Source organism: Pinus tabuliformis, chromosome 9 (genome assembly GCF_031772625.1).
Source record: "Pinus tabuliformis cultivar Carrire ecotype Pingquan chromosome 9, CPIR1, whole genome shotgun sequence".
In the NCBI taxonomy this organism is placed as follows: Eukaryota; Viridiplantae; Streptophyta; class Pinopsida; order Pinales; family Pinaceae; genus Pinus; species Pinus tabuliformis.
Genome location: NC_142307.1, coordinates 283,786,590 through 283,802,058, shown reverse-complemented (window position 1 = coordinate 283,802,058; position 15,469 = coordinate 283,786,590).

Here is a 15,469-nt window from a genome sequence, read left to right as displayed (position 1 = left end):
ATATACAATACTATGTAGTACATGGTTGTATAATAATATACAAGGCAATAAAAAGACTATGACATGATATACAATACCCCAAAGATTACTACAACAACTCATGACAACACCAACTTGTCATGACTCATAACCTCCCTATCACCAACTCATGATAGCATAAACTCAAATGACATGAAAACTTGATTGCATGGCTTCATATACAATATACATGATTGATATTGATGAAGTACAATATGAAGCATGTGGTTGTTACATAATACTCAAAAATTTCAATACATGACCAAACTTATGTCTTTCACAAAGACATACTCAAATAAGCTCATTAACCAGCACTATAAACATTTAGGTCAATCAACAAGATGACGAATAATCAACAATATATAAATATCATCATGCATACAACCATCCAAGTGCATAATATAGAGCCATCATCTAGCATCATACAAGGTGATAATAGTCGTAATTGATCATCATGAGATATGAAATAATAAGCAATAATAGCATATAACCATGACATCAGTTGAGAAACATAAAACTCAAATATGTAGCAGTAGCATAAATATAGCTCATGAACTTGCAGCAACAACATATGACCATCATCTCACATCATGCAGATGGTAGTAGCAATAAACATGTCAAAAATATGTGCAACATTTAGAACATGAGGAAACCATCCACTCAAGGTAGCAAAAAATCAACACATCTCACATCATAAGATAAGCCTTAAACTAATATGGCAACGAACCATGGATCCATGAAATAATAAATTTGATCAACAAATCCTCCGACAAATACCAGCGTATCATGTCACTGGTATTCACCAAGCCACATATGCATAATGCCAACAAATAAGCAGCAGTTAATAATTTTCAATATGAACTAGCACTAAACTTGTAGGAATATTTTTCAATGTCAAGACCAGCAGCAATGATCCATAAATAGATCTACCAGAAGCACCATAAACATAGTAACATCAACTAAACTCCTTAATGGTGCCGACCAACAAGACATAATTGATTTATCATGCAATAATGTGACTAATACATCGCATCATATGAGACAAAAACTAGTAGCAGTAGAAAATCTATAGGCTTGCATATGAATCATAAACACCATCAACATATTTGAATCAAAAATTATCTAATATGCAAATGTATTGTGGCTTCTAGTCATTTGAACTAGTGCATGAATTCTCAAAACAACCATCAATTTCAAAATAATCAACTACATGAAACTCATATAAGACATATAAACTCAAAGCATTTATCCTCAACCACTAAGCTCTTGCAATGGCCAATGTTAAATAAATATATAATCATGAGAAACCTCCTCCAAACACTCTCGTGGACTATGTTTTCATCAATAAATCACTAGAAAATGAGAGCACGTGAGATGCTCCCCCTGCACGTGTCATCTCTACATTAATATCTTGCAACAAACAACTATCAGTGCTACTAAATAATGCAACTTAATTCTCATTGAAACTTTCAATATGGCAAAACTTTCAATGATCCACATGCAATCCTAATGAAACCATATGCTCCCCTTGAGACCATGAAGGCCTCAGTTTTTATTGGGAGTGCTTTTTTGCTCCCTTCTTCTCCAAATTTTGTGAGGATGATCTTTAACATGCATATTCTTGTTTGGCTTCTTGACTGATCGGCTTTAGATGACTTTCTTCCTTTGATTTGATTGCTTGAAACACATAGGAAGCTTGCATTCTTTGGCCTTATGGCCCACATCATCACAAACATAACATCTAATGTGCCCAAGAAATGTAGGAAAATGTTTAGATCTTTTGTTGATCTGATTTCTACTCCTTCCTCCAAAGGTCCTACAATCAACACCTTTATGACCAAAATAATTGCATAAGAAATAGTACCCATAAAAGAAATTTTTATACCTGAAAGCTAATGGGACTAGTCTTTGAGGATCATCCTTCTTTGGTTGTTTATTTTTCTTGAAATGATTTATCTTTTTCTTCTCTCATTTGGCTGAAATGTGGCCAAATTTTTTATAGCTAAAACACTTAACATCTCTCATATCTTTCCTTCGCACATTTTTGGGTTCTTGACTTCGTACTCGAACATTCTGCTTTGGGCTCTTCATTTGTTGCCTCATTTGTCTTCTTGATGCTCTTTTTTCCAATTCCGATTCAAGTTTCTCACAGTGACTCATTCGATTCTTGAGATGGTTACCAATCTCCTCTTCAAATTTCTTTACTTTCTCCAATTGATTTTTAAAATCATAAATCGCTTCTTTGAAGGCATGCTCTCTGACTCTCTTCAAGAATCTGAAGATTTTTTTTTCAAATATTTGTTCTCCATCTTAAGATCTTCGATCAATCTTTCTTGAGCTTTATTTTTGGCTTCAACGGTCACTATTCTTTAATCTCTTCACCTTCAGATTCCTGCAATGGAAATATACCTTCCTCACTTGTGGAGGAATCAACTTCAAAACTTTGATCATCAGCTTCATCAATATCCCCAAAATCATCATCACTAGATTAGCAAGGAAAATGTCCATGAATGAAAACATTGTTTTCCATGCCTTTTTACTATCATAATAGGTTCTCCAGGTTTTGCAACATTCTTGGATTGTTTGCAACTCTTCTTTTTCTGAATTTGTTTCTTCTTATTCTTCGCCATAATCCCATGGTCTTCTCTCAAGCGATCAAGCTTCACTTAGAGAAACCCAACTCTGATAACAATTGTTGGAAATGTGTTCACTACTAGGGGGAGGGTGAATCAGTAGTGACTGTGTTTATTACTTTTAAATTTCGTCTTTCAATTATTGCAACACAATCATCATTAACCCAGTAGTAGATTAAATCATATAATAAAATGTAAGAGAACCATGTGAAATAACCAAAGAATCATGCACAAGAAGACACAAAAGAATTGGTGGAAACCCCCCTCCAGGTTCACCCTTTTTTTTTATTGCGCTACTCAAATAATTATATTAATCCTCAAGCAATTCAATTACATAGAATATGTATGGCTATTATCAGAGAGAGATATGATCCTCATTTACAACTCTACAGGCACCCATCTGATCAACAAGCCTTGCCCAACACCCATTGAACTTATGAAGAAATCTGTCCTATGTACTGAATTTGCCAGATCACCCACTCCACTCTTCTACTGACCCACATTTCACAATATTTCAGACTAGAGTCAATTTGAATCACTCAACCAGAACAACAAAGCAACCTCTAGCAATATAAGCTTAAAAACATCATAATGATCTCACCAAAACAAATATGCACAATTTTCTCACTCAAACATTGAAACAATACATGTAGAAAACATAAAAGATAATTTGATCAGAACATGATAATCAAGCATGAAGGAAATTATCTACAATCCTTCCTACTCTTTTACCATACTACAGCATAAAATCTTGGTTGAAACATAGTTATGTTGCCAGCTTCTACCATTGTGATTTGTTGAAGATATATTGCATAAATCCCTGCACAACTTGCACACACCACTCTTCTCTCACTGACACTCTTCAAGCTCACAAAACCTTCACATTTTCTTCTCAAGTGAACCAACCAAATAGACTCATGATTTCCATCTATTTGTAATCTTCTGTAATGGCTAAATAAATAATTACAATTATGTAGTGGAGCTATGTTCATATGTTGAAAGTGGTTTGGTTCATTGCTTCTTGACTCAATGAATACACTAACTTCATTTACTACAAAATATTATCGTTTAACCATCTTCTATAAGCACAATAACCTTTTTTCGAACTTTACATGATGAGTCCCAAACAATACAAGACAAAAGAATGAATGTGAAGGCATGTGAAGGAATTGTCACTCTGAATCTCAGTTGCACGCATAGGCCTAAGCTAAATCGACTAAAACTTGTAGTAGCTCTCATGGGGTCTATCTCCAAACGATTGGAGCTTTCCAGTTGCTCCCATGACCCATCCTCCATGTGACTAGGGAAAAGGATTAGGAAAACTCATCCCAAATTAGCTCAAAAACTGATCAAACTTTCTCCACTGCTAAAACACCTTCTATAAGACCTCAAGAACCCATTGTAGCCACTGAAACACTCCAATAATCCATTGTCACAACTCCATCATCATCACAAGTCAAACTAGGTTTACTTGAATGCCATCCATCAGCTCCACCAATACTCAAGCCATCAAGCTTCTCCACATCCAACCCAACATTTGCAACCATTAATGATATACCTTGCAAGACTATGCAATTGATCCATACATGCACAAAGTACCATAAGCATGATCCATACATACATCAAGTACCATAATCATGACTTAACAGTGACCAGTACTGTCAGCTAGGTGTAGTAGCTCCACAACCAGCCAAGGCATCCACACACCAACCAATTGTAGGTTTTAACCCTGTACAGAAATTAGCTGCAAACGAATTCTTAAAAACAGAAAATATATAATGGTGAGAACATAAAACAAATATACACAGACATTTTTCCCTGCATCCCAAAAACGAGGCTACCAGATTTATTTTTCATTATATTCCTTTCAATGTTACAATACATATTATACATGCCAAAGCATTCATAAACCCTAATCCATTAACCTTGGATTAGAACATAATGTAGCTCCCTTGGCCGAATCTACAAAATACAATGGGTAAAAAACCATCATGCCCAAAACCATGGGCGGGTGAATCCAATGAATATTTCCCTCAATTAGAAATACTTGCAGATAATTTTCCCTTAGGCTCGAGACAAGAATTCAGTCTTCTTGTTGCCAAAATCATTCCTCCTTTTTGCAATATCAGGGTTCTCATTAACATTGGGCAAGTCGTGTGGATCTTCTTGTTGAAAAGTGTAACTAGGTTCGATCTTTATAATGACATGTGTAATCATGATTTTATGTAATTGATGTAAAGAAGAAAAATAAAATTATCTTATAATGCTTGAGTCATGGGTTTCATGCCCAAGGAATTTTATTTTATAGTTAAGGCTCCCATTGTGAGCCTTCAGGGTTGGTCATCAATTCATAAATTCTAATGTGTCAATGTCAAATATTAAAGACCCATTTATGCATATTACACATTGTAAAAGAGATTAATTTGAGTCGTTGACCTTCCAAGACCTTGTCACAAGCACCCCTTGAAGTCGGACTACAAAAAGGAATAAGGAGGATTCCATAAATACATGACGTCCTAGGCACAAGGTCAAGTCGGCTTATATTTCATGGACAGATCACTACATATAGGGCAGCTCGACCTCACCTAGGACAAAATTCGTTCAAGCATCTAAGACAAGAAAAGAAGCACAAAAATAACAAGAAGAGCAGCCTCATAACCAAGCAGAAGGAAGAGAGGAAGAGCAAAGATTTTATGCATTATTTTTGGGTTAATCTCCTTGAACGTGTGGCAGAAACTAGGGTTTCTGCAGTAGTGTCATATTAGTCCTTGAGGAAGTCATCAAGAAGGTTCCAAACTAGTTCCCTTGCTAGCTGAGATCACCAAGAGAAGTATTCAATAGAGCGAAGGAGGGAATCTTCCCTAAACTCTCTCCATCACCTCACACGTGTGGAATTGCAGAGGTATAGATTGCAAATCTATGGAAAGGAACCAAAATTTCAGAGTATCTGAGACTAGCAGTGTAAGAAGGAAGTTTGACTTGTGTTGACTTGGGCAAGTAGAAGAAGCAGTGAAGAAGGGTCTTGTGACTTGGTCATGGAAAGGTTGTTGTTTCAAGGGTCCTCATCTTGTTATTTGAATTCTCTATAGGAAGAAGAATTTGTTTTGGGTTTTCCTCTCAAGTTGGAGAGGTTTTTTTCCCTACATTTTGTGTCCCTTGTCTCCTTATTGTTTATGCTTTGTAGTTGTTTGATCAAGAAGAACACTAAAATAATCTAAGAAAAGAGAAGAACATAATCTAAAGAAGTAAAAATCATTCACAAGCAGTTATCATTTCAAGAGAAAACACCTAATCTTAATGCTCTAGTTTTCTTAACACTTTTGTCATAAATGTTTGAGTTATTTGAACAACAATCATATCTAAGGAGGGTAAATTTAGTGATCATAATCCAATAAAACTTTTGTTCTATTATCTTAGCTTTCCTATGACGTGTTGATCACAACTCACCCCGTTGTAGACTGCTATGTGAATGATTTAGTAAGTAGTTTAATCTTGACACTTGGTTGAGTTGTAACATTGAGCACATTAATTGACTAGACTATATATGGGATTTCAACCTTTTTGGTCTTGAATTAGGATTAAACCATAATTCATTTATTTTTTTATTTTGTATTTTAAATAAATATTTTAAAATAAAAATAAGATTGATTTTGATCAAATCTCTTGACTCGGAATAATAGCAATAGGATATGGATTTAGCAAAATTGGAGGATTGGTTGTCATACGAAGAATAGGACAAATTTTGCAGAGACACGTTAGGTAAAAGGTCTTGAGATGAAGGGAAAGAGACAAATTTTTTGTAGATGTTGTGTAAAAGTAAAAAAAAATGACTTAGACAATTTATGTTACAATTTCGGCTCCAGTTGGGGAAATTGTCTCCTTGTGAGGCACTAAGAACACACTAGCCAAGTTTCTTCATTTCTTAAAAATTTGTTCTGGCTTAAATTTTTAGAGTTGTTTCGATTCATCTATGAAAATTGTAGAACCTAAACCTATAATATGGTTTAATCTAAATCCTTTTTCATTATCTTTTTACTGAAAGCAAATGGTTCAAATTTTTAAAACAAAAACACTATAAAATTGATTTGATGAGTTTATTTATATACAACCGAATCCTATTATAAACTTCTCAATTGCACTGGTTAAGTAAAAGAAATTTTCTAGTGAAACCAAGTAAGCATTAGGTTGAATGACCAAATTCCAAGCAAGATGTTGGCCATTAAAATAAATAGTAATTTGAAAAACTGCAACTCGACATGAAGTTGGCACTCATAGTGAAAACATGATGTAGGACTTGAGAGCTAACAAAAACTTCCAAATAGGCTGCTATATGAGCATGAAAATGATAAGAGATATTAAATACCTATTTACCGTCTACAAATTTGAATTGCCTCTGTGTAATCTCTAATTTCTCTACTCCATTGATGATGCCAATCTTCTCTTTCTGAAATTTTGATGAAGGAAAAGAAAAAGGTAACAAATTTCATTTAGTTGTTCTACCTGATATCAGCGCATCGATATCTTCCTCATTGTCTTCCTCCCACTCTCATTCATAATTTTTATATATAGGGGTTGATTTTTCATGAAATATAAGCTCCCTATTCTTATGAAATTGCTAATCAAAATTTTCTTCAAACGGAAATAATACTAGTTATGGAAACTCAATGTTACATTCATCATGATTATCATAAATAGGTGATTTTCTTTGAATTTTTGTAGATGATGATTTAAAGATCTACTCTTTATCAAGACTACAATAGTTATCCTCTTCATGATTTTCAACATATCTATGTTCATAACCATCATCAATAAATTCATTTTCCTCGTCATTACTACAGGAACAATCTTCTCTATTAGATTCATCAGAGCATTTATAACTCAGTTGGATAAATCCTTTTCCAATAAGAATGACATATTATATGAAAAATCTTCAGTGAAGCAATACTAGCAATAGGAAGGTATTATACCAGTGTCAAGCATCTCCATCCAAAGACATCATGAAACTTTTCGTGAAATCATCTTTGTCAAAAATTTCAAGTTGATGCATAAGACTATGAAATATTTAGTAGTAAATTATTCATCACTTCCTCTAAAATTTGGAAGGGTATCTTCATATTTATCTCTACTAGGAATTGGATTTGGAAAACCAAGTAAATTTGAAAAATCAAGAGGATCATACCTTACAGTTATTAGTGAAGCAAATGAGTTCATCATTAAAAAAGAATGGAGTCACCAAAATATAGAGTTGGTAGGTGAAAATATATAGCCTATATAGGATTTGTGTTCACTTTTAAGAATCATATCTACTCATTGTAAAACCCAAGGAAAAATAAACTCCAACTCCGCTCCCTGGCAATAGTGTCAATTTGATGTTATTCCCTTGAGATATTCCTAGTTGTTTAGATGTTATGCCAAGGCATCTTCAAACCAATGTTTGGCCTCAAGTAGGATCTTGGGCAAGAAGGGTCTCCCTCGGCTATTTATAATTGTTTGCTTATTATAACTAAGAAATAGTTTATTTCTTTTAGCTCATAACACTATATTTAGATTGTAAAGGATGATAAATAGGGCTTAGAAAAAATGGCAACCGATTGTAAATGTCTCGGATCCTAGGCCTTTCCACTGGGAACAAATTCTCAAGTAATAGAGCACAATAGCTGATACGTGGTAGGTGAGAGAAAATGAGAAAGATATTATATCTCAAACTTGCGAGAAAGTAAGTGAAAAAAATTTGACCTAAGATGGAGAAAGATAGCTTTCCATGCACAACATAATGAATCCAACTGCATAATACTAGAAGGTAATATATTGAAAATATTTTTGAAAGGTACATGGAAAAGGCTAAGAACAACTTAGAAAAATTTCACAGTACTCTATCCATTATGTAAATACTTCGCACAAAACTAGAAATAACACAAGAAATATGTAACATAAATTATCTTTTTTTAATCTGTAAATATATAAGGCTTTTTCCTCCAAAGGTTACATTTATAGCTAGAAAGAAAATAGTTGTACAACATAAGAATAAAACAATTACAGAGAAAAAAAATCTTGACTACATTGAAAGGTGAATCCAACGAATGGTTCCCTTATTCACAAATATTTACGGAAAATGATCCCTTCGGCTCAAGACAAGAACTCAATCTTCTCATTCCCAAAATTATTCTTCTATTTTTTCAAAATCAAGGTTCGCATTCACATCAAGGAAGTAATGTGGATCTTCTGCCAGGAAGTTTTGTGTCGTTCTAAAAATATGCATCTAAGGTGGGCAACTTCAATGCCCATAGTACAATAAAAATTGTGTTATATCAAGTTAGCTTTCCTATGGACACGTTTAGAAAAACTCACCCCATTGGGGTTGTTGGACAAATGATTTGGCATGTGGTTTAATCGTGATACTTGGTTGTAGAATTGAACATGCAACTTGACTCAACTATGTCTGGGGTTTTAACCTTTTTTGTCTTAACTTAGGATTAAACCATGATTCTTTTATTTATTATTTTAAAGCAATAATTTAAATAAAAATAAAGTTGATTTTGAACAAATCTTTTGGCTTGGAATAATAGCAATAGGAGATGGAAGATAGGCTATGGATTTAGTAAAATTGGAGGATTGGTTTTCATATGAGGAATATGACAAATTTTGTGGAGATTGGCTAAATGAAAGGTCTTGAGATGATGGGAAATTGGAAACTTTGTGAAAATGTTGTGGAGAAGTCAAAACTTTTGATTTGGTCATTTTATGTTACCACAAATACTATAGTAATTGGTGATCTACATAGATGGTCTCCTTTCCGATCAAACAGTGTTTCCACTTTTGAGAGTTTGTATTAGGGCATAGAGTTCCTTGTCATAGGGAGGGTAGTCGAGAAATTAGCCTGAAATACTTCAGAATTATAACATATGGACCTTCTTTCTTATATTAAGGTCACTTCCACAGCATAGCCACTTTCATCTATCTCCACTTTGAAGGGATTCTACGGATTTAGTAATGTAAAATTGATTCTTGACCAACTTTTCTTTTTATACGGTAAAGGAATTTAGTTGATTCTTCCTCCACTAGAAACTCTTGCCTCATATAAATTTTCATGAACTCGCCACTTCATGATGGCCTCCATGTTGGAAATATTACCAATACTTGGGGGGGTGAATCAGTATTGGACACTTTTAATAATTGTTTAAAACTTCTAAAAAAACATGCAAATAATACTTATCAACAACATATTAATTTAAGCATGAAACTTATCTTAAATAGTTTCAATGTTTACAAGTACCAACTTGAATGAGGCAAAAACCCCCTAGTTTACTAACACCTACTGGAAGGAGGCGCCAACCCCCTAGTTTACTAGCACCAACTGGAAGGAGGCGCCAACCCCCTAGTCTACCAACACCTACTAGAAGAGGCCCCAGGCCCCCAATTTACAAGCTTCAACATGAAGGAAGCTACAACTCCCTTGCCTTGCTCTACCCTGCCACCCTTGCTTTAATAAAGATAAATAAGGACTCTAGTACAGGTGTCTTGGCCCTCTCACATACACTACACAAGAGAAAAAACTACAATAGTACCTGCCTTCCAAGGTGCAATTATGTAACACCCTTCTAACTAGAACCAGAAACCTTCAAAACGTGAGCCAAAACCCTTTTTAAAAATGTGTCAAAAAGAATTTCAAAAAATTGTGCCAAAACCCTTTGAAAATGTGTGAAAAGCACTTCCATAGATAGCCTCTCCAATCCGTCCTCTCCTTTCTTCGGGTTCATGAGATATGAACCCTAGAAACCCTTATTTTATTCGCTTGTTTAAAAAAATCTAAATTTTCCTTGAGCAGAATTCTAAAATGCCAACTCACACCTATACATATGCTCTTTTGGGTCTAAACAGTGAATGTGGGGACAACTTGTTAAAGGCAGCATAATTAGTAAACTTCAAAAATTTAGATCTCCTCAACTATGAGGAGTTAAAGTGAGTGTCATAATATTGTTGGAAAGGTCTCAAAATAAGATTTCCAACCATCTATGTTATGCTTCCATTTGTGTTAGGAAAGAATTTTAGATCAAGTGAGCAAAATATCCCTTTGTTTCTATTCATGAAAAATAGCCATAACAACAAAGGATAGTTGTTAATGTTCTTCGAAGTTGTAGTAAAAGATTATAAAAAACCTTATAAAAAATACCATCTGCAAAAAACAAAGAAGCAAGTAACAGTGAAAATTATTAAGGAAACCCAATGGAAATATAAGGAATTGAATTTTATTAAAAAAAGATTGGTTACATCTATCCAGAGGAATATGCAGACTTGGATCTACAGATCCCTCTCTGTGGGATGGGTCCTTTGATACCCTATGCTTCAGCTTCAGTACTATCTCTCCTAATGGATGCAATGGGAAAATGGAGCTAATGGTGGCTTGAAATCAAAAATTGGGAGCTCAAATCTCATAAGATGATAATGAGGACGATGAGAATGTTCATGTGTAGAATGAGGAGAAAACACCTCTATTTATAACAATATTAGGCTAGATCTAGATCTAGGATAATAATAATAAAATATGAGACTAAATCAAGATCTAGCCGTTAAGAATATTTTATTATGTTTTAGATTGGGAAAGATTTTTTGAAATAATAAAATATCTCTATTTAGAAAATGGTAAAATAATCAACAAATAAAAAAATGGTTTATTTAATTACTTTATGGAGATAATGTCAAAGATGAATTAGAAATAATTATTAAATAAATATTTAATGAATATCTCATGAGAGAAATAAGGGATAATTATGGAATAATAAATAAATAATTATTTATTTATTTATTCCCAAGTTGTTAAATAAAAAATGGTTAGAAATTATCATTAGATGATTTAATAATTATTTCGAGAGAATAATAAATAAATAATGATTTATCTAATTATTTTCATGGGGTTTTTGGATTTTAATGAGGAATAATTTAGGAAAATGGTTTGTTAAATTATTTCCTAAGGTGAAAGTGGGTTTTAATGTGTAAAATCTCATGCTACAGGTGTATTTTGATCAACCTAATAAGAAATGGCTAGTTGATCATTTTTTGGGTGATAACATATTTCCCCCAACGTAAAAGTCTTAGGGGCACATCGTATGACCAAAATACGTTGTAGGTTCGCTTTCACAAGACCCCGAAGGGGAATCATAGAGAGAGAAAGTGTTGAAGCAACAAAGGGAAGGAATGGAACTTGAGCGGGCAAGACCTACTTGCTAGATAGAAATCTCCTTTTATGATGAGTACAAGATCTCAATGAGGTGGGGGAGGCATACCCATACCCACCGAGATAATTGAGTACAAATGATAATGATGTGCCCAACAATGTGGGTCTAAGCAACATAGTACATGATACATGATACGCTAGCTTCAATGTGCCCTAAAGTAATATTGCAATGATATAATGAGTCCCATATACATAAGCTTCCTAAAAGACAGAGGTCATGAATGATATAATGAAATCTATTAAATAGAGTACATAGGACATAATGCCCCTAAGTTGATATGAGGGGGAGGTCACAACCAAAGAAGCCATGTTGAACAGGAGAGGGCTCTGAAGATCTGAATGGACCATTTAAAAAGGAGGTGCATGTCGTGGGCTCTGTGATCAGCGAAAATTGAGTCAGTCAAATCTACGAAACTACATATGAGGTTGGATTATGATTTGTTGACATCTAGGCATGTGGTGGTCTACCTGAATGGCCACCCCTTCATGAGGTTTAAAACATCTCACACACACCTGAGAAATGTTGGGACAATTTGTTAGATCATTGGACCATTGGACCATAAGTGTATGATTCTTGATCATGCGATAATGAGCTGGAGTCGAGCACGCGAGAAACTAGCAAGTCAAAGGGTAATGATGATTCTCTTTGCTTGATCCGAGACACTAAACAAGGAGGAAGGTTGGAACCAAGGTACACCATCTTGTAGACCACTCTCCCGTAATAAATATGTTGAAGTCGACAGAAGAGGACCCACTAGAGTTGAGCCAATGAAGAGTCTTGAACAAAGGCACAAGGGACATAGCAATGTGACTGATATAGACTGACACGAGGGACGATGATGGGAAAATAAGAGGATTGATGGACTGATGATTTGCCTTGTTAGAGCATAATATGCAAGGTTGACCTGGTAGCGACTGACACAATTCTTGACATTATAGGAATTTTGAGGTCTAAAATGGGCCTCCTAAGGACATTATATAATAATAATCGAAATAATAAAATAAAATTACATTATATCATCAAATTTTAGAGGGGAAAAAAAACAAGAAAACAAACAAACAAACTACTTTTTTCATTACATATTTTCAACTTATCTCCTATTGGTTTACTCAAATTTTGAGCAGGAACATTCTTTGGATGCAGAGTTTGAATCCTCATCCAAGGAGTACCCATGTTGCATACTTTTGATGGACCCTTATACACAAAAAATGAGAAATACATAAAAAAAAATGTTATTGCAGTCACTTTTTTAAATGTATTTCTCATTTTTCGTATAACAAGGTTCATCGAAAGTATGCAATATGCATACTCCTTGGATGAGGAATCAAATTTTGCATCCAACAAGTACGCTCAATCGAAATTTGAATAAACCTTAGGGAGATAAGTTGAAAATACGAGTTGAAAAAGTAATTTTATTATTTTATTATATTTTAATCTTTTTATTTTTTTACTCCGAAAATGGTGAATCATCCCCCATGGTTGACATCATCATCTTGAATCCTATTGGTTCTTATAAAGTTTATTTTGGTTGTACATTTTTCTTAAAAGGCCCATTTTAGACCTCAAAATTTCTCTAATGGAGGATGGTCGATTACTTAGACAAACGTTTTTCAAAGACATATCTGAATAGCTAGAGGCCAAATACAAGCAAAATGGAATGAATGTGACACACACAGAGATAATACATTGTAATAAGGCACAATGAGGCACTGAAGAGACTCTATGGATGTAAGGCTGACTCATCTCTGATGCTCTGAACAAGTGTGACTCTATGATGCTACCACATAGGAAAGGCCCAAAGGGGACCATGAAAACATGAGTAAATGGTGGTTACTCATGAAGAAATTCCACACAGAAGTCAACTGATACAAAGGCAAAGTGGTGTGAGAGTATGGGTGACCCATATGAAGAGATTAGATTTTAATAGGCGGCAAAATGAGACTTCGTAGAAAAAATGGTGTCCCAATGAAGTTTCAAATTACCAAAAACAAAGATAGGCCCATTATATAGATCAGTGAGAGATTTCCAATGATGTAGGCAGTTCGTCAAATCGAGCTACGGTTTGATCATAATGCACAAGGGAAAAATTAGGGATTTTCCTATAAAAGGGCTTCTTGCCCCCAATTCCAATTCATTTGCAGATTAAGTTGTTGGTGAATTTGGAGAGGGAGAGAGTCTTAAATCTTGGCAAGCTTGTAGTGAACAGACCGACCAGCAAATTTCAAATATGTGACTTTCAAGTTAGTAGCCTTGTCTGAAAATGGCCTTAATGCTTCTTGGAGGGATGGTCACTGGTGAACAATCAAGGTAAAAAGGAACACGGCAATGAACCACTGGGTTGTTGATGGAAGATGGAGGAATGATTAAGTCGATCATATTGAGGGTAATATGGAGTGATATGGGACTCTATAAGTTCTTCGGGATGGGGAAGAATAATGGCACTAGAGTCGACACTAAGAGATGGAATAGGAGAGTTGGGGAGAATTGCTTCTCCTAGACTCTCAAAAGTGGATGCCCCCTTACCCACACATTGAGTGGAAATGCGATGGTCACAAGGTGGATGTGGTTCAAATTCATGGATTCGAAGTAAGGGGTGATGGAACCAATCACCATCATGGGATACATGGTTCATATATGCAACGTCTTCAAGAGGAGATAGATGACAAGTGGATGTAAAATCCATCGATATGGAGACCAAAGTGTCCTTAGAATATGGATCTAAAGAAGATGTTTAGAAGCTCCCACAGAGCCTAAAGATGTCAATCCCATGGATGATGATAGGTAGAGGATTTGAATGTAAGTGCCTGTCATTTCGACATCAGCAGGAGGAATCACTATTGTGGGTTGAGGAGCCTCCTATCGGTGCTAGGATCCACGAGTAGAGAAGAATGGTCACTACAAGCGGTATCTAGTTCACGAAGAATATGGAGTGTATCCCAAAAGATCTCGAGATGAGAACAATTATGAGAGTATGTTCAAACATATTGCACAAAGCATAGGGTTGAATCATGCGTAATGATTTATTCTTCTTGGCGAACTCAAGTAAGGTGACTTGCACCTCGGGAATATTAAGATTGGGTTGAATATCGGATTCTGAAGCCATGCCCTTAATATGGGTAAGGTCAAGATTTTTAGTGGCATGACCATGAACTACACATAAAGCATGTGGAGGAGTGGGCTTTGGTTCTTTAGCAAGAGTGGCTTACGCTTGGGTTGCCTTGTCCTTGCCCACCTTTTGCGGGCTTTGCACCCATCACCAAATGCTTTCACAATAAGAGAGACTTTATGCTGAAGTTGTTCTGGAACTGAAGCAAAGGAAGGGGTGGTAGTAACGGGTTGAACTAGAGTCAAAGCCCTGTAAGGCTTTGAGTTGGTTAGGAGTGTTTGCAGGAGGACTTATGTACCAGACTAGGATCCCCAAATTCATGTTAGGAAGACTCAGCGTGGCAATCACAAGAGTCGAGCAAATCCCTGGTGGTGGAAATAAGAAAGGAATTTGACCAGAAGGATGGTGACTAGTTGGCACTCCTGTGGGTGTACTAACTGAGGGAGCAACAACAGATAGTTATGCCGATTGCTGGAAAG